This window comes from Cetorhinus maximus, chromosome 8, assembly GCF_964194155.1.
Source record: "Cetorhinus maximus chromosome 8, sCetMax3.hap1.1, whole genome shotgun sequence".
NCBI classification, from domain to species: domain Eukaryota; kingdom Metazoa; phylum Chordata; class Chondrichthyes; order Lamniformes; family Cetorhinidae; genus Cetorhinus; species Cetorhinus maximus.
Window position 1 is genome coordinate 47,196,841 of NC_135886.1, and position 24,773 is coordinate 47,221,613.

General features: G+C 48.8%; 1 pseudogene; it reads left to right on the forward strand.

The window, feature by feature from the left end:
* The first annotated feature begins 375 nt into the window (after positions 1 to 375).
* Positions 376 to 726, forward strand: LOC144683275 (large ribosomal subunit protein eL43 pseudogene; annotated as a pseudogene).
* Positions 727 to 24,773: the final 24,047 nt, after the last annotated feature.

The window sequence follows — 24,773 nt, forward strand, 5'->3', positions numbered from 1 at the left end:
TGGGACCGCACAAATGAAGGTTAATCTCCTTATTGGAAAATCCATGCCATATACTTGACACAAAGGACGTGGTTCTTTTTGTGGATACAGCATCGGTCCACATAGAATGGAGAGTTTCATTATTTTTAAAGTCACATTAAATCTGCACAAAATACTATTTTGTGTTACATTAAATGTTCAAGCTTTATGGACTTGATGGGTCAAATGACCTCCTTCTGTGCTGGATATGACTTTATGGGAAAAATTTTCCCCCCATTGTGGGGGAAGCGCAGGAGTGGGCACGGGCAGGCGCGCCTCCAATTGGCGCCATTTTACATGGGCAGGCCAATTAAGGCCCTCCCAGTGTGACGTCCGCCAGGAAGCGTTATGCGGCCCTCTCTGCTCCATCCGGCAAGATGGCGAAATGCACCAAGAAAGTGGGGATTGTGGGGAAATATGGAACCCGTTATGGAGCCTCACTCCGTAAGATGGTGAAAAAGATTGAGATCAGCCAACACGCTAAATACACCTGCTCCTTCTGTGGGAAAACAAAGATGAAGCGGCGGGCATTCGGTATCTGGCATTGTGGATCTTGCATGAAAACAGTGGCAGGAGGAGCTTGGGCCTACAACACCACCTCTGCTGTTACAGTAAAGTCTGCATTTCGCCGTCTGCGGGAGCTGCAGTATCACTGAGCACTGGCTGTGGAGTCTGACCTCTTCCAGAGGTTTATATGTCCTCAAACTTGTTAATGAAATGTTAAATGAAAAGGCAAACGTGCAGGCGGGGGAGATTCCCTCAGCCAAGAGTGCGCTCTTTCATGCATGCACGTGGAAGAGCGCACTGATCTCCCTGAGGCTAAGCGCTGCCTCAGGGAGATCAGCTCCAAATTTTAAAATGTTAAGCAAATGATAGCAACGTTTCCCTGACATGTCCCCTCATGTGACACTGTCACATGAGTTGGGATATGTCCTTCACTTTCACTGAAACCTTTTTAAAAATATTTTAAAACCTTCATGAAACCTCATCCTGCCCGTTGATGAGGTTTCATGCTTTTTCTAATTCCCACGGGGGTTCCTGGCCTGCCCACCAACCTTAAGTTTGGACAGGCAGGTCCATTGATGAATTTAATTAGTTTTTCAATGGCCTCAATAGGCCGTTGACAGGTTGGCGGGCGCACAGTTGACTTGGCTGCGCCCCCGCCGACCTGAAAATGGAAATGACTGCGGGGTGAAGTTGGAAGTTCCACCCGACATCATTCCACGTCATTTTACGCATCAGCGAGCGGGCCCCACCCCTGCTCGCCGACCGGAAGATCCTCCCCAATGAGTATGACTATATTGTGCATCGCAGCCTCAGCTTACAGCTTCTACTTTGCAGACCCATTGCTTGTGCATTCTGCAACAAACCAATTGCCTTACAGTAGCACAGTCTGGTACTAATTAGTAAGGAAATGTCTCTAAATTACTGATATGAAACACTGACACTTATTGAAGCTTCCCTGAACTTCACTGATTATTTGCTCAGACAGGCTATGTCAGATTATGGGTGGTACCTTCATTCTGGAAGAGGCTGAAGTTGCTCTGCTGGTACTTCTTTGCCTAATGCCTGAGGCAATTGAAAGATTTACTAAAGGTTGGAAGAAATATTGGTTGTTGACTGTTAAGTTGGATACGTTACCTGTTATTATCTGTGGCGCCGTCTTAGAAATGGATTTTACAAAGAGATATTGAGCGATTAAGTGAATGGGCAAAACTGTGACAAATGGATTTCAGTGTGGATGAATTTGAGGTTATCCACTTTGAACCTAAAATTGATGAAACAGGGTACTTTCTAAATGGTGAAAAACTAGAAACAGTGGAGGCCCAAAGAGACTTGGTGCTCCAGCAACACAGGTCATTAACAGCTGCCCAGACCTAAGTTCTGCAATCTACTCCCTTATCTCTGCATTGCCTTTCTTCTCTCTCCCCTTTTTAGTGGCTCCTTAAAACTTACTGCTTTGAGTAAGTTTTTAATAATATCTCTTAATATGACTCATTGTCAAATGTCACCTGATAACCTTCCAGTAAAGCACCTAGGGCTGTTTTTACTACATTAAAGATGCTATACAAATGCAAGCAGTTGTTGCTGTATGTGGCAGTATATAAATGTTCATATAATATCATAATGTTTCTACCCTAAGGCAGGACTGAAAGCATGATTAAATTGAATTTTGCATTTCAGTAGCCATCTGACAAAAATACTTCCTGTCAGATGTCCTATGTCATTTGCTGATATGTTATGCACCATTTCAACCTATCCAGGCATCCAACATGTTCTCAATTCTAATATTAAACAAATCAAACATTCAATTCACGAACAGCAAGAGCTGAAATAAAAATGTTTTTGAGTTGCAATTTTCTAGTTAGACATATTTCCAAATGAAATGATTGTTCTTCTTTACTGAGTACAGATAAGATAAACAAAAATAGATTTCTTGAGTAAAGCGATGTAAAAGTAAGGTTGACCAACAGAGGGTGCTGTGCTCAACAACCCTGGGAGCAAACATAATTAGTCATATAAAACAAGAAATATGTTTAATTTGACATGACCAAACTGGAATTAATAAAAGAGGGTGGAGGGGGGTCCAGTAACACAGGAGAGTACTCGACAGTGTTATGAAAATGTCCACTTTCATGATTCATGTGTTTTAAGAATGAAACTTTTAGATTGGGATTGAAGTTTTTAAAATAAGACAACGGATGCAGCTGGTTTGAGAGGTTGGCAAACAGACTTAAAGTGATTGAAATTCAAAAGGTGGCCTGTGTTTATTCAATACGTTCAGAGTTAGAAGTTTGAAAAAACTAAACAATGTGTAACCCCTTTGAGCCTTGCTAGAGACAAGACATCTACAGCTGTCATCATAAGAGATATAAATTATTCATATGGATTCCTGATCAAAGAAAGGTTTGAAAGCAAAGGGTAAACAAGGGAAGTTCTTAAAGCATCCATATACTTTTCAGATCAAAAGGACAGGTTTACAAATGGGAGATAATTGTTTACATCTCTACTTGGAGCATCCCAGATGTGCAACATTGCCATGGGGATAGTTTGCAGGGAACAAATCTTTTGTGTGGGGTTTATCTATGTGTTTTCTCATAGAAACAGTTAGTCAGCTTGGAAGACTGTGAGAAGGTAGTGGTGCATCTGCAGGCAGCAAGAACAAGGAGCAGAGAGGCCATTAGGAATCAGGGGTGTTCCTGATCTGAAGTCACGAAGCAGGAATTGCAAGTGGAGCCCATGCTCGGAATGAAAAGTCCAAGTGCATGAGGAATTAAAATTGTCACATGTGCCTGGCAAAGTCATGCTAAAATTCACTTTAATTTGAAGCTACTATACAATGTTGTCCATAGCTTTTCTGGATTCCTCTGGTCATCTACAGACAGACCAGAGACATTAATCATGTGCAAATCCTCATTTTTGATGGTGATCTTAATCTTTATAATCTCGCTTCTGCACATCCATAACCTTGTGCTCTTGTAGGCATAGTTCAACCCTTTGTCTAAACTCTCTGAACTCTCCTGGGACATCGGAAGCCTTCCAGCCCATCTCTGGAAATCTTGCTGCCATTGCCTCAGCCTTCTGTTCTTATTCCCCTAAGGAGCAGCTGTCATTTTAAGCAAACTACGATGGCTGCAGGGCTGAGAAGGAGCCACACCCCGAGTTGTGTTGTGCAGGATGGGTCTTTTAGCTCACAGGCAGGAGGGGCGCCTGCCATCAGGGTTGGCCAATGGTGGGAAAATGCAGGCATGACAGGAAGCACTGCACACTGAAACATGATGCCGCACTGGACTTTGCAGCTAAAAGTGCCATTGCTTTTCCTTGCCAGCTCAGGCAAAACCAGGAGTATGCTTGGTTACAATTACTCACACAGTCATTTCCCGATGTGAAAATGACGAACGAGTCACAGCACTTCAGATAAGGCTTCCAATTTAAGTCATTGCTTTCAGCTGCTGCTCAATGCTGTTACTCAGTGCCACTGTCACCATGTCATATTATCTCTTTCTAGATTAATACAAACAGAATTGAAGGTAGGTGTCAGAGTTGAACACAGATCTTTCATGGAAGTTCCTTCTTACTGCTGCTCACTGTGCAGGCTAACCAACTAAGATGGCTGCCACATGACATTGCATCACTTCCTGGGTTGACATAACTATTTATATCTGGAATGCACTACTTAAAAGGGCAGTGGAAGCAGATTCAGTGGTAACTTTCAAAAGGGAATTAGATAAATATTTGAAAAGAAAAAATTTGTGGGGCTGTGGGGAAAGAGCAAGAGAATGGAGCTAATTTGATAGCTTTTCAAAGGGCCAGCAGTGGCGTGATGGACTGAATGGTCTTCTTCTGTGCTGTATGTTTCTATGATCCAAATTCCTTTTCCTTTGTATGTCTCTGGCATTCTGAACTTAAGCTCTCTAGAACCTAATGGACAAATGAAAGGGATGTTTTGAGTAAAATGTGAAATGACTAAAATGTCAGCGGTAGAGGCCCTTGTTCTACAAACTTCGAATCAGTGTTTGAAAATAACTGCAGCAAATGGGAAAACCAGCCATGATGCTGGCACACAAATGTCAGTTTTCTATTAACTTTGAAAAGGAAACAAAAAAGTGTGAATCTACATTAATTGTAAAAGAGTTCCATATGCTCCTGCCATTTTTACTGAGGGCCAATAAATCACATGTATGCACATGTCAATGAATAATGGATGATCTGACAGTATTACAGAGCAGTATTACAGAGATAGTGCATTCATTATAGTCAGTTGCTGGGAAAGCATTTATTGCTGTGTAATGTAGAATGTATCAAATGTTCTAAAAGGAACCATTGATGTTAATTGGCAGTAACTCAGATCACTGTTTTGCTGATCTCAGGTGAATGTACTGAATAAATAATTAAAAACATCCAGTAATTAATATTCAGCTGAATTGATTATTTCAGTAAAGCATGAGCATTTCTTTGTAACTAGCTGGGCAGAAAGAAGGGAGTTAAATTCCACTGACTGATTATTTGTTTCAGATTTGACAATAGCTAAAACCTACATTTTGTCTCTGCCCTGGTGCATTAAATTAAAATGAACAAAGGATACAGCATTTTTATTCCCCATGCTTTCAGCGTTTCCAGCACAGTGATACATTGACTAAAGATAGTGGTGTCAGAATGAGCATTCTGGCTTTAGGGAATGGGCATGGATCCTGGGCCAAACAAGAAGCCCATTCTGACTCTGGGAAACTAGGCTGGGGCAAGCAGAATTAAGCTTTGGATTTATGAAAGTTAAAGTTACTGATATGTTAAACAGATTCTTCCAGAGAAACAGAAAACTCCTAAGACATTTCCTTCTTCATACCTTGTTCTGGTTGTAATGATCCAAATGTTTTTGTAGTTCCACAGCAACAAAATGCCAGCAGAATACATGTCGACCAAAGCCTAACACCGACTGATTCTCAACATAAATGATCCATTGACTAAGGGGTGCATTCAGCATCCATCACAGAAGCCTGCAAGATAGATAAAGAGATCCTTATTCCCTCAATCAGAGATTCCTCCTGTATCTTTTTTTAAATTTATTCATTCACAAAATGTGGGCATCGCTGGATAGGCCAGCATTTATTGGCCATTCACAATTGCCCTGGAGACGGTGGTGATGAGCTGCCTTCTTGAACCGCTGCAGTCCAAGTGGTGTAGGTACACCCACAGTGCGGACACAGTTCCCATGTGTCTGCTGCACTTGTCCTTCAATATGAGGAATCCTTGTACATTCACAGGAAAACCTGTTGCTTAGAGAACAGCCCAAAAGCAGGACTTGCATGAAAGAAAGAATCCTGGAGTGAAAAGCTTTCATCCCATGACACAATTTGAAGATAACAGGGAATTATCTTGGTATCCTGCACAACATTCCCCTTTCAGCCAATCCCACTTAAATACAGATGAACCCAACATTCATTAATGTAAGCGGGTCACAGGATTGGTAACTTGCTTGTCTAACAATGGAACTGAATATCAGGCTTGGCAGGTAAAAGACGGGCAATCCGATACCACCTGTCTTGCTCTGACACCTGAGACGGGTTTCTATCTCTCGTGAGTCCACTTTAACAATTTCAACTTATAGTAATCAGCGATTTGGATTAAACATGCTAGGGGAGATGGTGGCATGGTGGTTATATGACTGCTGTGGTAACCCAGAGATCCAGGCTTATGCCTAGGAGACTTGGGTTCAAATCCCAGCATAATAGCTGATGGGTGTTCATTTTAATTAATTAAAACCTGGAATATAAAGCTGGTGGCAATAATGATAACTATCACTGATCGTCATGAAAACCCATCTGGTTCACCAACGTCCTTTAGGTGAGGAAATCTGCCATCCTTTTGCAGCTCTAGACCCAGAGTATTTAACTGGTCTCTGAAAGGGCCGGGCAAAGCAATTCAGTTCAAGGGCATTTAGGGATGGGCAGCAAACGCTGGCTTTGCCAGCAATGCCCACATCCCATGAAGGAAAAAAAACTGTGCTAAATCCAGGTTTTGAAACAAGCATGCTTTTATAACAATGGCCTTTTGATGCCTTTTCTCCTTTTAACCAAAATGACCCTAAAAGTGAAGTACTCAAATCCCCTTATTCCTTGGGGTATAATAATTACTGCACGCAAGTTTGTTCTCCTCAAATATTTAACAACGAGGCAAAAGAGGAAAATTTAGACAGAAAAAAGCTATTTACTCTGGTTTATTGTGTGAGAGAGAGAGAGTGATAAAAGGAAATAGCAAACAGGCATCAACATCGACTATCCACATATACTAAGATTGGCTATTTTAAACCCTTGCCTCTTGCAATAGAAAATGGTTGAAAACTAAAAATTCCTACGAGAAATCATTTATAGTTGAAGCATGAACTCTTCAGTTTTTTAGGCAATTTTCCTAAAAAAAGAGATGAACAGGGTCATTACATTCAAGGTTCAGTTAGCGTGTGACAAGTGTGACAAATCGCCTTTTAAACAGTGCCATATTTCAAAGTGTAACCTTTGTATCCAAAGAAGATCAGATGAGTTCTCCCCAGCATTCTGGCTAATATTCATACCCCCAATTCACATTACCAAAAAAATATTATCTGATCATTATCACTTTGCTGTGTGTACGAGTTTGCTCTGCATAAGCACATTTTCTTTACAATATAAAAGGGACTGCACTTCAAAAAAGCACTTTGTTGTCTTAAAGGTTGTGGAGGCTGCTATATAATTGCTAACCTTTCCTGTGAAAACATTTCCTATGAGGATCCTGATGTAAAAATATCAAACTTGCAGTCTGCTGTAACCCCTGGAGGTCATATTCTAATATGATATAGTGTCAATATATCAATAGTATAGTATCAATCATTAACCTGTAACATCTCCCTGCAACATTATTACATGATCTGTTCTCTAAATCATGCAAAAATCATTACCAGAAAGAAACCATCTACCATTTTTCTCAATAACTGGCATTTTTAATGTCCACAATATTATAAGCAAAATAAGAAAACATTTGTAAAATTTAAAAATGGCACAAGGGCAGTTAACTTTCTCCTGTGTCGTTTAGTGTCTTCATTAAAGGTTTTGCTTGAAGGCCTTAACCTTTTCCAATACACAGAATAGAAATGCAAGCTACTGTTTTTGTTATCGTTGACGGTCCATTTTTGATTAACAAATTCTGCGGTGATTGTTGCTTCGCAAAGAAATATTGCAGCTGTCCAGCCAGATGCTTGGAGTTCATTCCCCTACACCGGACTGCAACCCTCAAACACCTACCTCTGCTTTCCTTGCTGTTTCTGCTCCCTCTGCTGTCTCTGCTCACTCTGCTGTGTCTGCTCACTGTGCTGTCTCTGCTCACTCTGCTGTCTCTGCTGTCTCTGCTCACTCTGCTGTCTCTGCTCACTCTGCTGTCTCCGCTCACTCTGCTGTTTCTGCTCACTCTGCTGTCTCTGCTGTTTCGGCTCACTCTGCTGTCTCTGCTCACTCTGCTGTTTCTGCTCTCTCTGCTGACTCTGCTGTTTCTGCTCTCTCTGCTGTCTCTGCTAAATCTGCTCACTCTGCTCTCTCTGCGCACTCTGCTGTCTCTGCTCACTCTGCTCTCTCTGCTGTCTCTGCTCACTCTGCTCAATCTGCTGACTCTGCTCACTCGGCTGCCTCTGCTGTCTCTGCTGACTCTGCTCACTCTGCTGGCTCCGCTGTCTCTGCTCACTCTGCTGTCTCAGCTCACTCTTCTGTTTCTGCTGTCTCTGTTCACTCTGCTGTCTCTGCTGTCTCTGCTGTTTCTGCTCACTGTGCTGTCTCTGCTGTTTCTGCTCACTGTGCTGTCTCTGCTGTTTCTGCTCACTCTGCTGCCTCTGCTGACTCTGCTCACTCTGCTGGCTCCGCTGTCTCTGCTCACTCTGCTGTCTCTTTCACTCTGCTGTCTCTGCTGTTTCTGTTCACTCTGCTGTCTCTGCTGTCTCTGCTTTATCTGCTGACTCTGCTCACTCTGCTGTCTCTGCTGAATCTGCTCACTCTGCTGTCTCTGTTGTCTCTGCTGACTCTGCTCACTGTAGTGTCTCTGCTGTCTCTGCTGTCAATGCTAAATCTGCTCACTCTGTTCACTCTGCTGGCTCTGCTTTCTCTGCTGTCGCTGCTCATTCTGCTTTCTCTGCTGTCTTTGCTGACTCTGCTCACACTGGTGACCCTGCTGACTCTGCTGTCTCTGCTGAATCTGCTCACTCTGTTCAGTCTGCAGGCTCTACTGTCTCTGCTGTATCTGCTCACTCTGCTGTCTCCGCTCACTCTGCTGTCTCTGCTCACTTTGCTCACTCTGCTGTCTTTGCTCACTCTGCTGTTTCTGCTCAGGCTGCTGTCTCTGCTAAATCTGCTCACTCTGTTCAGTCTGCAGGCTCTAATGTCTCTGCTGTCTCTGTTCACTCTGCTGTCTCCGCTCACTCTGCTGTCTCTGCTCACTTTGCTCACTCTGCTGTCTCTGCTCACTCTGCTATTTCTGCTGTCTCTGCTCACTCTGCTGAATCTGCTGTCTCTGCTCACTCTGCTGTCTCTGTTCACTCTGCTGTCTCTGTTCACTCTGCTGTCTCTGCTCACTCTGCTCTCTCTTCTGAATCTGCTCATTCTGCTGTTTCTGCTGTCTCTGTTCACTCTGCCGTCTCTGCTGACCCTGCTGTCTCTGCTCACTCTGCTCTTTCTGCTGTCTCTATTCACTCTGCTATATCTGCTGTCTCTGCTGTCTCTGCTCACTCTGCTCTTTCTGCTGTCTCTATTCACTCTGCTTTCCCTGCTGTCTCTGCTCACTCTGCTATTTCTGCTGTCTCTGCTGAATCTCCTCACACTGCTGTCTCTGCTCACTCTGCTGTTTCTGCTGTCTCTGTTCACTCTGCTGTCTCTGTTGCCTCTGCTGTCTCTGTTCACTCTGCTGTCTCTGTTCACTCTGCTGTCTCTGCTGTCTCTGCTCTCTCTCTGCTGACTCTGCTGTCTCTGCTGTCTCTGCTCACTCTGCTGTCTCTGCTGTCTCTGCTCTCTCTCTGCTGACTCTGCTGTCTCTGCTGTCTCTGCTGTTTCTGTTCACTCTGCTGTCTCTGCTCACTCAGCTGTGTCTGCTCACTGTGCTGTCTCTGCTCACACTGCTGTCTCTGCTCACTCTGCTGTCTATACTCACTCTGCTGTCTCTGATCACTCTGTTGTCTCTTCTGAATCTGCTCATTCTGCTGTTTCTGCTGTCTCTGTTCACGCTGCTGTCTCTGCTGACCCTGCTTTCTCAGCACAATCTGCTCTTTCTGCTGTCTCTATTCACTCTGCTGTATCTGTCTCTCTGTTCACTGTGCTCTTTCTGCTGTCTCTATTCACTCTGCTTTCCGTGCTGTGTCTGCTGTCTCTTCTGTCGCTGCTCACTCTGCTATTTCTGCTGTCTCTGCTGAATCTGCTCACTCTGCTGTCTCTGTTCACTCTGCTGTCTCTGCTCACTCTGCTGTCTCTGCTGTCTCTGCTGTTTCTGCTCACTCTGCTGTCTCTGCTCACTCTGCTGTTTCTGCTCACTCTGCTGTCTCTGCTGTCTCTGCTATTTCTGCTCAGTCTGCTGTATCTGCTGTTTCTGCTCACTCTGCTATCTGGGCTGACTCTGCTGTCTCTGCTCACTCTGCTGCCTTTGCTGTCTCTGCTGTTTCTGCTCACTCTGCTGTCTCTGCTCACTTTGCTGTTTCTGCTCACTCTGCTGTCTCAGCTGTCTCTGCTGTTTCTGCTCACTCTGCTGTCTCTGCTCACTCTGCTGTCTCTGCTCACTCTACTGTCTCTGCTGTCTCTGCTCACTCTGCTGACTCTGCTGACTTTGCTCACTCTGCTGTCTCTGCTCACTCTGCTGTCTCTGCTCACTATGTTGTCTCTGCTGTCTCTGCTGTTTCTGCTCACTCTGCTGTCTCTGCTCAGTCTGCTGTGTCTGCTCACTGTGCTGTCTCTGCACACTCTGCTGTCTCTGCTGTCTCTGCTCACTCTACTGTCTATACTCACTCTGCTCTCTCTGCTGTCTCTGCTGTTTCTGCTCACTCTGCTGTCTCTGCTCAGTCTGCTGTATCTGCTCACTCTGCTGTCTCTGTTCACTCTGCTGTCTCTGCTCACTTTGCTGTATCTGCTCACTCTGCTGTTTCTGCTCACTCTGCTGTCTCTGCTCAGTCTGCTGTATCTGCTCACTCTGCTGTCTCTGCTCACTCTGCTGTCTCTGCTCACTCTGCTGTGTCTGCTCACTCTACTCACTCAGCAGTCTCTGCTCACTCTGCTGTCTCTGCTCACTCTGCTGTTCCAGCTGTCTCTGCTCAATCTGCTGTGTCTGCTCACTCTGTTCACTCTGCTCACTCTGCTGTCTCTGCTCACTTTGCTGACTCTGCTCACTCTGCTGTCCATGCTGCCTCTGCTGCCTCTGCTCACTCTGTTGGCTCCGCTCACTTTGCTGACTCTGCTGTCTCCGCTAACTCTGCTGTCACTGCTCACTTTGCTCACTCTGCTGTCTCTGCTCACTTTGCTCACTCTGCTGCCTCTGCTCACTCTGCTGTCTCTGCTGCATATGCTGTCTCTGCTGTGTCTGCTCACTCTGCTGTTTCTGCTGTCTCTGCTCACTCTGCTGACTCTGCTGTCTCTGCTCAATTTGCTGTCTCTGCTCACTCTGCCGTCTCTGCTGTCTCTGCTCACTCTGCTGTGTCTGCAGTCTCTGCTCAATCTGCTGTCTCTGCTCACTCTGCTGTGTCTGCTCACTCTGCTCACTCTGCTGTCTCTACTCACACTGCTGTCTCCGCACACTCTGCTGTCTCTGCTCACTCTGCTCACTCTGCTGTCTCTGCTCACTCAGCTATTTCTGCAGTCTCTGTTCACTCTGCTCTATCTACTGTCTCTGCTGTCTCTGCTCACTCTGCTATTTCTGATGTTTCTGCTGTCTCTGCTCACTGCGCTCTTTCTGCTGTCTCTATTCACTCAGCTATTTCTGCTGTCTCTGCTCACTCTGCTTTCTCTGCTGTTTCTGCTCATCTGCTGTCTCTGCTCACTCTGCTGTGTCTGCTCACTGTGCTGCCTCTGCTCACTCTGCTGTCTTTGCTCACTCTGCTGTTTCAGCTCACTCTGCTGCCTCTGATCACTCTGCTGTTCCTGATGTCATCGCTCAAACTGCTGTCTCTGCTCACTCTGCTCACTCTGCTCACTCTGCTGTCTCTGCTTACTGTGCTGACTCTGCTCACTCTGCTGTCTCTGCTCACTCTGCTCACTCTGCTGTCTCTGCTGACTCTGCTGTCTCTGCTCACTCTGTTGTCTCCCCTCAGAGAGCTGACTCTGCTTTCTCCGCTCACTCTGCTGTCTCTGCTGAAGCTGCTGTCTCAGCTGTCTCTGCTCACTCTGCTGTTTCTGCTGTCTCTGATGTCTCTGCTCACTTTGCTGCCTCTGCTCACAATGCTGACTCTGCTGACTCTGCTGTGTCTGCTCACTGTGCTGTCTCTGCTCTTTCTGCTATCTCTGCTCATTCTGCTGTGTCTGCTCATTCTGCTGTGTCTGCTCACTCTGCTGTCTCTGCTCACTCTGCTGTCTCTGCTGACTCTGCTGTCTCTGCTCACTCTCCTGTCTCTGTACACTCTGCTGTCTCTGTTCACTCTGCCGTCTCCTTTCACTCTGCTGTCTCTGCTCACTTTGCTGTTTCTGCTCACTCTGCTGTCTCTGCTGTCTCTGCTGTTTCTGCTCACTCTGCTGTCTCTGCTCACTCTGCTGTTTCTGCTCACTCTGCTGTCTCTGCTGTCTCTGCTATTTCTGCTCAGTCTGCTGTATCTGCTGTTTCTGCTCACTCTGCTATCTGGGCTGACTCTGCTGTCTCTGCTCACTCTGCTGTCTTTGCTGTCTCTGCTGTTTCTGCTCACTCTGCTGTCTCTGCTCACTTTGCTGTTTCTGCTCACTCTGCTGTCTCAGCTGTCTCTGCTGTTTCTGCTCACTCTGCTGTCTCTGCTCACTCTGCTGTCTCTGCTCACTCTGCTGTCTCTGCTCACTCTACTGTCTCTGCTGTCTCTGCTCACTCTGCTGACTCTGCTGACTTTGCTCACTCTGCTGTCTCTGCTCACTCTGCTGTCTCTGCTCACTATGTTGTCTCTGCTGTCTCTGCTGTTTCTGCTCACTCTGCTGTCTCTGCTCAGTCTGCTGTGTCTGCTCACTGTGCTGTCTCTGCACACTCTGCTGTCTCTGCTGTCTCTGCTCACTCTACTGTCTATACTCACTCTGCTCTCTCTGCTGTCTCTGCTGTTTCTGCTCACTCTGCTGTCTCTGCTCAGTCTGCTGTATCTGCTCACTCTGCTGTCTCTGTTCACTCTGCTGTCTCTGCTCACTTTGCTGTATCTGCTCACTCTGCTGTTTCTGCTCACTCTGCTGTCTCTGCTCAGTCTGCTGTATCTGCTCACTCTGCTGTCTCTGCTCACTCTGCTGTCTCTGCTCACTCTGCTGTGTCTGCTCACTCTACTCACTCAGCAGTCTCTGCTCACTCTGCTGTCTCTGCTCACTCTGCTGTTCCAGCTGTCTCTGCTCAATCTGCTGTGTCTGCTCACTCTGTTCACTCTGCTCACTCTGCTGTCTCTGCTCACTTTGCTGACTCTGCTCACTCTGCTGTCCATGCTGCCTCTGCTGCCTCTGCTCACTCTGTTGGCTCCGCTCACTTTGCTGACTCTGCTGTCTCCGCTAACTCTGCTGTCACTGCTCACTTTGCTCACTCTGCTGTCTCTGCTCACTTTGCTCACTCTGCTGCCTCTGCTCACTCTGCTGTCTCTGCTGAATATGCTGTCTCTGCTGTGTCTGCTCACTCTGCTGTTTCTGCTGTCTCTGCTCACTCTGCTGACTCTGCTGTCTCTGCTCAATTTGCTGTCTCTGCTCACTCTGCCGTCTCTGCTGTCTCTGCTCACTCTGCTGTGTCTGCAGTCTCTGCTCAATCTGCTGTCTCTGCTCACTCTGCTGTGTCTGCTCACTCTGCTCACTCTGCTGTCTCTACTCACACTGCTGTCTCCGCACACTCTGCTGTCTCTGCTCACTCTGCTCACTCTGCTGTCTCTGCTCACTCAGCTATTTCTGCAGTCTCTGTTCACTCTGCTCTATCTACTGTCTCTGCTGTCTCTGCTCACTCTGCTATTTCTGATGTTTCTGCTGTCTCTGCTCACTGCGCTCTTTCTGCTGTCTCTATTCACTCAGCTATTTCTGCTGTCTCTGCTCACTCTGCTTTCTCTGCTGTTTCTGCTCATCTGCTGTCTCTGCTCACTCTGCTGTGTCTGCTCACTGTGCTGCCTCTGCTCACTCTGCTGTCTTTGCTCACTCTGCTGTTTCAGCTCACTCTGCTGCCTCTGATCACTCTGCTGTTCCTGATGTCATCGCTCAAACTGCTGTCTCTGCTCACTCTGCTCACTCTGCTCACTCTGCTGTCTCTGCTTACTGTGCTGACTCTGCTCACTCTGCTGTCTCTGCTCACTCTGCTCACTCTGCTGTCTCTGCTGACTCTGCTGTCTCTGCTCACTCTGTTGTCTCCCCTCAGAGAGCTGACTCTGCTTTCTCCGCTCACTCTGCTGTCTCTGCTGAAGCTGCTGTCTCAGCTGTCTCTGCTCACTCTGCTGTTTCTGCTGTCTCTGATGTCTCTGCTCACTTTGCTGCCTCTGCTCACAATGCTGACTCTGCTGACTCTGCTGTGTCTGCTCACTGTGCTGTCTCTGCTCTTTCTGCTGTCTCTGCTCATTCTGCTGTGTCTGCTCATTCTGCTGTGTCTGCTCAATCTGCTGTCTCTGCTCACTCTGCTGTCTCTGCTGACTCTGCTGTCTCTGCTCACTCTCCTGTCTCTGTACACTCTGCTGTCTCTGTTCACTCTGCCGTCTCCTTTCACTCTGCTGTCTCTGCTCACTTTACTCACTCTGCTGTCTCTGCTCACTCTGCTATTTCTGCTGACTCTGCTCACCCTGCTGTCTCTGCTCACTCTACTCTCTCTGCTGTTTCTGCTCACGCTGCTGTCTCTGCTGACTCTGCTCACTCCGCTGTCTCTGCTCACTCTGCTGTGCCTGCTCACTCTACTGTCTCTGCTGTCTCTGCTCACTCTGCTGACTCTGCTGACTCTGCTCACTCTGCTCACTCTGCTGTCTCTGTTCAATCTGCTGTCTCTGCTCACTCTGCCGTCTCCGCTCACTCTGCTGACTCTGCTCACTTTGCTCACTCTGCTGTCTCTGCTCACTCTGCTATTTCTGCTGTCTCTGTTCACTCTGCTGTCTCTGCTGAATCTGCTGTCTCTGCTGTCTCTGCTCATTCTGCTGTTTCTGCTGTCTTTAATCACTCTGCTGTCTCTGCTGTCTCTGCTCACTCTGCTATCTCTGTTCACTCTGCTGTCTCTGTTCACTCTGCTGTATCTGCTGTCTCTGCTGACCCTGCTGTCTCTGCCCACTCTGCTCTTTCTGCTGTCTCTATTCACTCGGCTTTCTCTGCTGTCTCTGCTGTCTCTGCTGTCACTGCTCACTCAGTTGTTTCTGCTGTCTCTGCTGTTTCTGCTCACTCTGCTGTCACTGCTCACTCTTCTGTGTCTGCGTACTGTGCTGTCTCTGCTCGCTCTGCTGTCTCTGCTGTTTCTGCTCACTCTGCTGTCTCTGCTCACTCTGCTGTTTCTGCTCACTCTGCTGACTCTGCTGTCTCTGCTATTTCTGCTCAGTCTGCTGTCTCTGCTGATTCTGCTCACTCTGCTGTCTCTGCTCACTCTGCTGTCTCTGCTCACTCTGCTGTCTCTGCTGTTTCCGCTCACTCTGCTGTTTCTGCTCAATCTGCTGTCTCTGCTGTCACTGCTGTTTCTGCTCACTCTGCTGCCACTGCTCACTCTGCTGTGTCTGCTCACTGTGCTGTCTCTGCTCACTCTGCTCACTCTGCTGTCTCTGCTCACTCTGCTGTCTATACTCACTCTGCAATTTCTGCTCACTCTGCTGGCTTTGCTCACTCTGCTGATTCTGCTCACTCTGCTGTTTCTGCTCACTCTGCTGTCTCTGCTCACTCTGCTGTCGCTGCTCACTTAGCTCACTCTGCTGCCTCTGCTCACTCTGCTGTCTCTGCTCTCTCTGCTGTTTCTGCTGTCTCTGTTCACTCTGCTGTCCCTGCTGACTCTGCTGTCTCTGCTGTCTCTGCACACTTTGCTGTCTCTGCTCACCCTGCTGTCTCTGCTCACTCTGCTGTCTCTGCTCACTCTAGTGTCTCTGCTGTCTCTGCTCACTCTGCTGACTCTGCTGACTCTGCTCACTCTGCTGTCTCTGCTCACTCTGCTGTGTCTGCTCACTCTACTGTCTCTACTGTCTCTGCTCACTCTGCTGACTCTGCTGACTCTGCTCACTCTGCTGCCTCTGCTCATTCTGCTGTGTCTGCTGACTCTGCTGTCTCTGCTCACTCTACTGTGTCTGCTCACTCTGCTGTCTCTGCTCACTCTGCTGTCTCTGCTGGCTCTGTTGTCTCTGCTCACTCTGCTGTCTCTGTTCACTCTGCTGTCTCTGCTCACTCTGCTGTCTCTACTCACTCTGCCGTCTCCTCTCACTCTGCTGTCTCTGCTCACCCTGCTGTCTCTACTCACTCTGCCGTCTCCTCTCACTCTGCTGTCTCTGCTCACTTTGCTCACTCTGCTGTCTCTGATCACTCTGCTATTTCTGCTGTCTCTGTTCACTCTGCTGTCTCTGCTGAATCTGCTGTCTCTGCTGCCTCCGCTCATTCTGCTGTTTCTGCTGTCTCTGCTCAATTTGCTGTCTATGCTCACGCTGCTCACTCTGCTCACTCTACTGTCTTTAATCACTCTGCTGTCTCTGCTGTCACTGCTCACTCTGCTATTTCTGCTATCTCTGTTCACTCTGCTGTCACTGTTCACTCTGCTGTATCTGCTGCCTCAGCTGACCCTGCTGTCTCTGCTCACTCTGCTCATTCTGCTGTCTCTATTCACTCTGCTTTCTCTGCTGTCTCTGCTGTTTCTGCACACTCTGCTGTCTCTGCTCACTCTGCTGTGTCTGCTCACTATGCTGTCTCTGCACACTCTGCTGTTTCTGCTGTCTCTGCTCACTCTGCTATTTATGCTCACTCTGCTGTTTCTGCTGTCTCCGCTCACTCTGCTATTTATGCTCACTCTGCTGTCTCTGCTCACTCTGCTGTCTCTGCTGACTCTGCTGTCTCGGCTCACTCTGCTGTCTCTGTTCACTCTGCTGTCTCTGCTCACTCTGCTGTCTCTGCTCACTCTGCTGTGTCTGCTCACTCTGCTGTCTCTGCTCACTCTGCTGTCTCTGCTGACCCTGCTGTCTCTGCTCACTCTGCTGTCTCTGTTCACTCTGCTGTCGCTGCTCACTCTGCTGTCACTGCTCACTCTGCTGTCGCTGCTCACTCTGCCATCTCCTCTCACTCTGCTGTCTCTGCTCACTTTGCTCACTCTGCTGTCTCTGCTCACTCTGCTATTTCTGCTGTCTCTGTTCACTCTGCTGTCTCTGCTGAATCTGCTGTCTCTGCTGCCTCTGCTCATTCTGCTGTTTCTGCTGTCTCTGCTCACTTTGCTGTCTATGCTCACGCTGCTCACTCTGCTCACTCTACTGTCTTTAATCACTCTGCTGTCTCAGCTGTCACTGCTCACTCTGCTATTTCTGCTATCTCTGTTCACTCTACTGTCTCTGTTCACTCTGCTGTATCTGCTGCCTCAGCTGACCCTGCTGTCTCTGCTCACTCTGCTCTTTCTGCTGTCTCTATTCACTCTGCTTTCTCTGCTGTCTCTGCTGTCTCTGCTGTTTCTGCTCACTCTGCTGTCTCTGCTCACTCTGCTGTGTCTGCTCACTATGCTGTCTCTGCACACTCTGCTGTTTCTGCTGTCTCCACTCACTCTGCTATTTATGCTCACTCTGCTGTCTCTGCTGTCTCCGCTCACTCTGCTATTTATGCTCACTCTGCTGTTTCTGCTCATTCTGCTGTCTCTGCTCACTCTGCTGTTTCTGCTCACTCTGCTGTCCCTGCTCACTCTGCTGTGTCGGCTCACTGTGTTGTCTCTGCTCACTCTGCTGTCTCTGCTCACTCTGCTGTCTATACTCACTCTGCTGTCTCCGCTCACTCTGCTATTTCTGCTCACTCTGCTGTCTCTGCTCACTCTGCTGTTTCTGCTCACTCTGCTATCTCTGCTCACTCTGCTGTCTTTGCTGTCTCTGCTGTCTCTGCTATTTCTGCTCAGTCTGCTGTCTCTGCTGTGTCTGCTCACTCTGCTGTTTCTGCTCACTCTGCTGTCTCTGCTGTCTCTGCTGTTTCTGCTCACTCTGCTGTCTCTGCTCACTCTGCTGTGACTGCTCACTGTGCTGTCTCTGCTCACTCTGCTGTCTCTGCTCACTCTGCTGTCTATACTCACTCTGCTGTCTCCGCTCACTCTGCTATTTCTGCTCACTCTGCTGTCTCTGCTCACTCTGCTGTTTCTGCTCACTCTGCTGTCTCTGCTGTCTCTGCTGTTTCTGCTCACTCTGCTGTCTCTGCTCACTCTGCTGTCTCTGCTCACTATGAAGTGTATGCTCACTCTGCTCACTCTGCTCACTTTTTTGTGTCTGCTCACTCTGCTTACTCTGCTCACTCTGCTGTCTCTGCTGACTCTGCTGTCTCTGCTCACTTTGCTCACTCTGCTGTCTCTGCTCACTCTGCTATTTCTACTGTCTCTGCTCACTCTGCTGACTCTGCTGTCTCTCCTCACTTTGCTGTCTCTGCTCACTCTGCTGATTCTGATCACTCTGCTGTCTCTGCTCATTCTGCTGTCGCTGCTCACTCTGCTCACTCTGCTCACTTTGCTGTCTCTGCTCACTCTGCTGGCTCTGCTGTCTCAGCTCACACTGCTCACTCTGCTCACTCTGCTCACTTTGCTGTCTCTGCTCACTCTGCTCACTTTGCTGTCTCTGCTCACTCTGCTCACTTTGCTGTCTCTGCTCACTCTGCTGTCTCTGCTCATTCTGCTGTCTATGCTCACTCTGCTGTCTCTGCTGTCTCTGCTCACTCTGCTGTGTCTGCTCACTGTGCTGTCTCTGCTCACTCTGCTGTCTCTGCTCACTCTGCTCACTCTGCTGTCTCTGCTCACTGTGCTGTGTCTGCTCACTGTGCTGTCTCTGCTCACTTTGCTGTCTCTGCTCAATCTGCTGTGTCAGCTGTCTCTGCTGTCTTGACTCCCTCTGCTGTCTCCGCTCACTCTGCTGTCTACGCTAACTCTGCTGTCTCTGCTTACTTTACTCACTATGCTGTCTCTGCTCACTCTGTTATTCTGCCGCTCTGGTCACTCTGCTGTCTCTGCTGTCCCTGCTGTTTCTGCTCACTCTGCTGTCTCTGCTCACTCTGCTGTCTCTGCTCACTCTGCTGTGTCTGGTCTCTCTGCTGTCTCTGCTAACTCTGCTGACTCTGCTCACTCTGCTGTCTCTGCTGACTCTGCTGTCTCTACTCACTCTACTGCCTCTGCTCACTCTGCTGTCTACGCTAACTCTGCTGTGTCTGCTCACTTTGCTCACTTTGCTCTCTCTGCTCAATCTGTTATTCTGCCGTCTCTGCTCACTCTGCTGTCTCTGCTTTCCTTGCTGTTTCCGCTCACTCTGCTGTCTCTGCTCACTCTGCTGTGTCTGCTCACTGTGCTGTCTCTGCTGTCCTTGCTGTTTCTGCTCACTCTGCTGTCTCAGCTCACTCTGCTGTGTCTGCTCACTGTACTGTCTCTGCTCACTCTGCTGTCTCTGCTGTCTCTGCTCACTCTGCTGTCTATACTCACTCTGCTGTCTCTGCTCACTCTGCTGTTTCTGCTCACTCTGCTATCTCTGCTAAATTTGCTCACTCTGCTCTCTCTGCTCACTCACCTGTCTCTAATCACTCTGCTGTCTCTGCTCTCTCTGCTCACTCTGCTGTATCTGCTCACTCTGCTCTCTCTGCTGTCTCTGCTCACTCTGCTCAATCTGCTGACTCTGCTCACTCTGCTGCCTCTGCTGTCTCTGCTGACTCTGCTCACTCTGCTGGCTCCGCTGTCTCTGCTCACTTTGCTGTCTCAGCTCACTCTGCTCTTTCTGCTGTCTCTGTTCACTCTGCTGTCTCTGCTGTATCTGCTGCTTCTAATCTCTCTGCTGTCTCTGCTGTCTCCGCTGTTTCTGCTCACTGTGCTGTCTCTGCTGTTTCTGCTCACTGTGCTGTCTCTGCTGTTTCTGCTCACTCTGCTGTCTCTGCTGTCTCTGCTGACTCTGCTCACTCTGCTGGCTCCGCTGTCTCTGCTCACTCTGCTGTCTCTCCTCACTCTGCTGTCTCTGCTCTTTCTGTTCACTCTGCTGTCTCTGCTGTCTCTGCTTTCTCTGCTGTATCTGCTGATTCTGCTCACTCTGCTGTCTCTGGTAAATCTGCTCACTCTGTTCACTCTGCTGGCTCTGCTTTCTCTGCTGTCTCTGCTCACTCTGCTGTTTCTGCTCACTCTGCTTTCTCTGCTGTCTTTGCTGACTCTGCTCACACTGGTGACTCTGCTGACTCTGCTGTCTCTGCTGAATCTGCTCACTCTGCTGTTTCTGCTCACTCTGCTGTCTCTGCTAAATCTGCTCACTCTGTTCAGTCTGCAGGGTCTACTGTCTCTTCTGTATCTGCTCACTCTGCTGTGTCCGCTCACTCTGCTGTCTCTGCTCACTTTGCTCACTCTGCTGTCTCTGCTCACTCTGCTATTTCTGCTGTCTCTGCTCACTCTGCTGAATCTGCTGTCTCTGCTCACTCTGCTGTCTCTTTTCACTCTGCTGTCTCTGTTCACTCTGCTGTCTCTGTTCACTCTGCTGTCTCTTCTGAATCTGCTCATTCTGCTGTTTCTGCTGTCTCTGTTCACTCTGCCGTCTCTGCTGACCCTGCTGTCTCTGCTCACTCTGCTCTTTCTGCTGTCTCTATTCACTCTGCTATATCTGCTGTCTCTGCTGTCTCTGCTCACTCTGCTCTTTCTGCTGTCTCTATTCACTCTGCTTTCCCTGCTGTCTCTGCTCACTCTGCTATTTCTGCTGTCTCTGCTGAATCTCCTCACACTGCTGTCTCTGCTCACTCTGCTGTTTCTGCTGTCTCTGTTCACTCTGCTGTCTCTGTTGCCTCTGCTGTCTCTGCTGTCTCTGTTCACTCTGCTGTCTCTGTTCACTCTGCTGTCTCTGCTGTCTCTGCTCTCTCTCTGCTGACTCTGCTGTCTCTGCTGTCTCTGCTCACTCTGCTGTCTCTGCTCTCTCTCTGCTGACTCTGCTGTCTCTGCTGTCTCTGCTGTTTCTGTTCACTCTGCTCTTTCGGCTGTCTCTATTCACTCTGCTTTCCGTGCTGTTTCTGCTCTCTCTGCTGTCGCTGCTCACTCTGCTATTTCTGCTGTCTCTGCTGAATCTGCTCTCTCTGCTGTCTCTGCTCACTCTGCTGTCTCTGCTCACTCTGCTCTCTCTGCTGTCTCTGCTAACTCTGCTCAATCTGCTGACTCTGCTCACTCTGCTGTCTCAGCTCACTCCGCTGTTTCTGCTGGATCTGTTCACTCTGCTGTCTCTGTTGTATCTGCTGTCTCTAATGTCTCTGCTGTCTCTGCTGTCTCTGCTGTTTCTGCTCACTGTGCTGTCTCTGCTGATTCTGCTAACTGTGCTGTCTCAGCTCTTTCTGCTCACTCTGCTGTCTCTGCTGTCACTGTTCACTCTGCTGTCTCTGCTGACTCTGCTCACCGTGCTGTCTCTGCTGTCTCTGCTAACACTGCTCACTCTGCTGGCTCTGCTGTCTCTGCTGTCTCTGCTCTCTCTGCTGTCTCTGCTCACTCTGCTCTCTCTGCTGTCTCTACTCACTCTGCTGTTTCTGTTCGCTCTGCTGTCTCTGCTCGCTTTGCTGTCTCTAATCACTCTGCTGTCTCTGCTGTCTCTACTCACTCTGCTGTCACTGCTGTCTCTGTTCACTCTGCTGTCTCTGCTGTATCTGCTGACTCTGCTGTCTTTGCTGTCTCTGCTGACTGAGCTCACTGAGCTGTCACTGCTGTTTCTGCTGTCTCTGTTCACTCTGCTGTCCCTGCTGAATCTGCTCATTCTGCTGTCTCTGTTGTCTCTGCTGACTCTGCTCACTCTGCTGTCTCTGCTCCCTCTGCTGTCTCTGCTTACTCTGCTCAATCTGCTGACTCTGCTGACTCTGCTGTCTCTGCTGTCTCAGCTCACTCTGCTGTCTCCGCTGTATCTGCTGTCTCTAATCTCTCTGCTGTCTCTGCGTTCTCTGCTGTTTCTGCTCACTGTGCTGTCTCTGCTGTTTCTGCTCACTCTGCTATCTCTGCTGTCTCTGTTCACTCTGCTCTCTCTGCTGACACTGCTCACTGTGCTGTCTCTGCTGTTTCTGCTCACTCTGCTGTCTCTGCTGTCTCTGCTGTCGCCGCTGACTCTGCTCACTCTGCTGGCTCCGCTGTCTCTGCTCACTCTGCTGTTTCTGTTCACTCTGCTGTCTCTGCTGTCTCTGCTGTCTCTGCTGTCTCTGCTGACTCTGCTCACTGTGCTATCTCTGCTGATCCTGCTATCTCTGTTCCCTCTGCTGTCTATGCTGAATCTGCTCACTCTGCTCTCTCTGCTCACTCTGCTGTGTCTGCTCACTGTGCTGTCTCTGCTCACTCTGCTGTCTCTGCTGTCTCTGCTCACTCTGCTGTCTATACTCACTCTGCTGTCTCCGCTCACTCTGCTATTTCTGCTCACTCTGCTGTCTCTGCTCACTCTGCTGTTTCTGCTCACTCTGCTGTCTCAGCTCACTCTGCTGTCTTTGTTTTCTCTGCTGTTTCTGCTCACTCTGATGTCTCTGCTCACTTTGCTTTTTCTGCTCACTCTGCTGTCTCTGCTGTATCTGATATTTCTGCTCACTCTGCTGTCTCTGCTCACTCTGCTGTCTCTGCTCACTATGCAGTGTATGCTCACTCTGCTCACTCTGCTCACTCTTTTGTGTCTGCTCACTCTGCTGACTCTGCTCACTCTGCTGTCTCTGCTCACTCTGCTGTGTCTGTTCACTCTGCTCACTCTGCTGTGTCTGCTCACTCTTTCTCACTCTGCTGTCTTTGCTCACTCTGCTGTGTCTGCTCACTCTGCTCACTCAGCTCACTCTGCTGTCTCTGCTCACTCTGCTGTCTCTGCTGTCTCTACTCACTCTGCTGTGTCTGCTGTCTCTGCTCACTCTGCTGACTCTGCTATCTCTGCTCACTTTGCTGTCTCTGCTCACTCCGCTGATTCTGATCACTCTGCTGTCTCTGCTCACTTTGCTGTCTCAGCTCACTCTGCTCACTTTGCTGTCTCTGCTCATTCTGCTGTCTCTGCTGTCTCTGCTCACTCTGCTGTGTCTGCTCACTGTGCTGTCTCTGCTCACTCTGCTGTCTCTGCTCACTCTGCTGTCTCTGCTCACTGTGCTGTGTCTGCTCACTGTGCTGTCTCTGCTCATTCTGCCGTGTCTGCTCTCTCTGCTGTCTCTGCTAACTCTGCTGACTCTGCTCACTCTGCTGTCTCTGCTGACTCTGCTGTCTCTACTCACTTTGCTGTCTCCGCTCACTCTGCTGTCTACGCTAACTCTGCTGTCTCTGCTCACTTTGCTCACTTTGCTGTCTCTGCTCACTCTGTTATTCTGCCGCTCTGGTCACTCTGCTGTCTCTGCTGTCCCTGCTGTTTCTGCTCACTCTGCTGTGTCTGCTCACTGTGCTGTCTCTGCTCACTCTGCTGTTTCTGCTCACTCTGCTGTCTCTGCGCACTCTGCTGTGTCTGGTCTCTCTGCTGTCTCTGCTAACTCTGCTGACTCTGCTCACTCTGCTGTCTCTGCTGACTCTGCTGTCTCTACTCACTCTGCTGTCTCTGCTCACTTTGCTCACTTTGCTGTCTCTGCTCACTCTGTTATTCTGCCGTCTCTGCTCACTCTGCTGTCTCTACTTTCCTTGCTGTCTCTGCTCACTGTGCTGTCACTGCTCACTCTGCTGTCTCTGCTGTCTCTGCTCACTCTGCTGTCTCTACTTTCCTTGCTGTCTCTGCTCACTCTGCTGTCTCCGCTCGCTCTGCTGTCTCTGCTCACTCTGCTGTCTCTGCTGTTTCGGCTCATTCTGCTGTCTCAGCTCACTCTGCTCTTTCTGCTCACTCTGCTGTCTCTGCTGTTTCTGCTCTCTCTGCTGTCTCTGCTAAATCTGCTCACTCTGCTCTCTCTGCTCACTCACCTGTCTCTAATCACTCTGCTGTCTCTGCTGTCTCTGCTCACTCTGCTGTTTCTGCTGTCTCTGTGCACTGTGCTGTCTCTGCTGTATTTGCTGTCTCTAATCTCTCTGCGGTCTCTGCTGTCTCTGCTGTTTCTGCTCACTGTGCTGTCTCTGCTGTTTCTGCTCACTGTGCTGTCTCTGCTGTTTCTGCTCACTCTGCTGTCTCTGCTGTCTCTGCTGACTCTGTTTCACTCTGCTGGCTCTGCTGTCTCTGCTTACTCTGCTGTCTCTAATCTCTCTGCTGTCTCTGTTCACTCTGCTGTCTCTTCTGAATCTGCTCATTCTGCTGTTTCTGCTGTCTCTGTTCAGTCTGCTGTCTCTGCTGACCCTGCTGTCTCTGCTCACTCTGCTCTTTCTGCTGTCTCTATTCACTCTGCTATATCTGCTGTCTCTGCTGTCTCTGCTCACTCTGCTCTTTCTGCTGTCTCTATCACTCTGCTTTCCCTGCTGTCTCTGCTCACTCTGCTATTTCTGCTGTCTCTGCTGAATCTGCTCACACTGCTCTCTCTGCTCACTCTGCTGTCTCTGTTCACTCTGCTGTCTCTGCACACTCTGCTGTCTCTGCTGTCTTTGCTGTTTCTGCTCACTCTGCTGTCTCTGCTCACTCTGCTGTTTCTGCTCACTCTGCTGTCTCTGCTGTCTCTGCTATTTCTGCTCAGTCTTCTGTCTCTGCTGTTTCTGCTCACTCTGCTGTCTGTGCTCACTCTGCTGTCTCTGCTCACTCTGCTCTCTCTGCTGTCTCTGCTCACTCTGCTCAATCTGCTGACTCTGCTCACTCTGCTCAATCTGCTGACTCTGCTCACTCTGCTCAATCTGCTCTCTCTGCTGTCTCTGCTCACTCTGCTGTCTCTGCTCACTCTGCTCTCTCTGCTGTCTCTGCTAACTCTGCTCAATCTGCTGACTCTGCTCACTCTGCTGTCTCTGCTGTCTCAGCTCACTCCGCTGTTTCTGCTGTCTCTGTTCACTCTGCTGTCTCTGTTGTATCTGCTGTCTCTAATCTCTCTGCTGTCTCTGCTGTCTCTGCTGTTTCTGCTCACTGTGCTGTC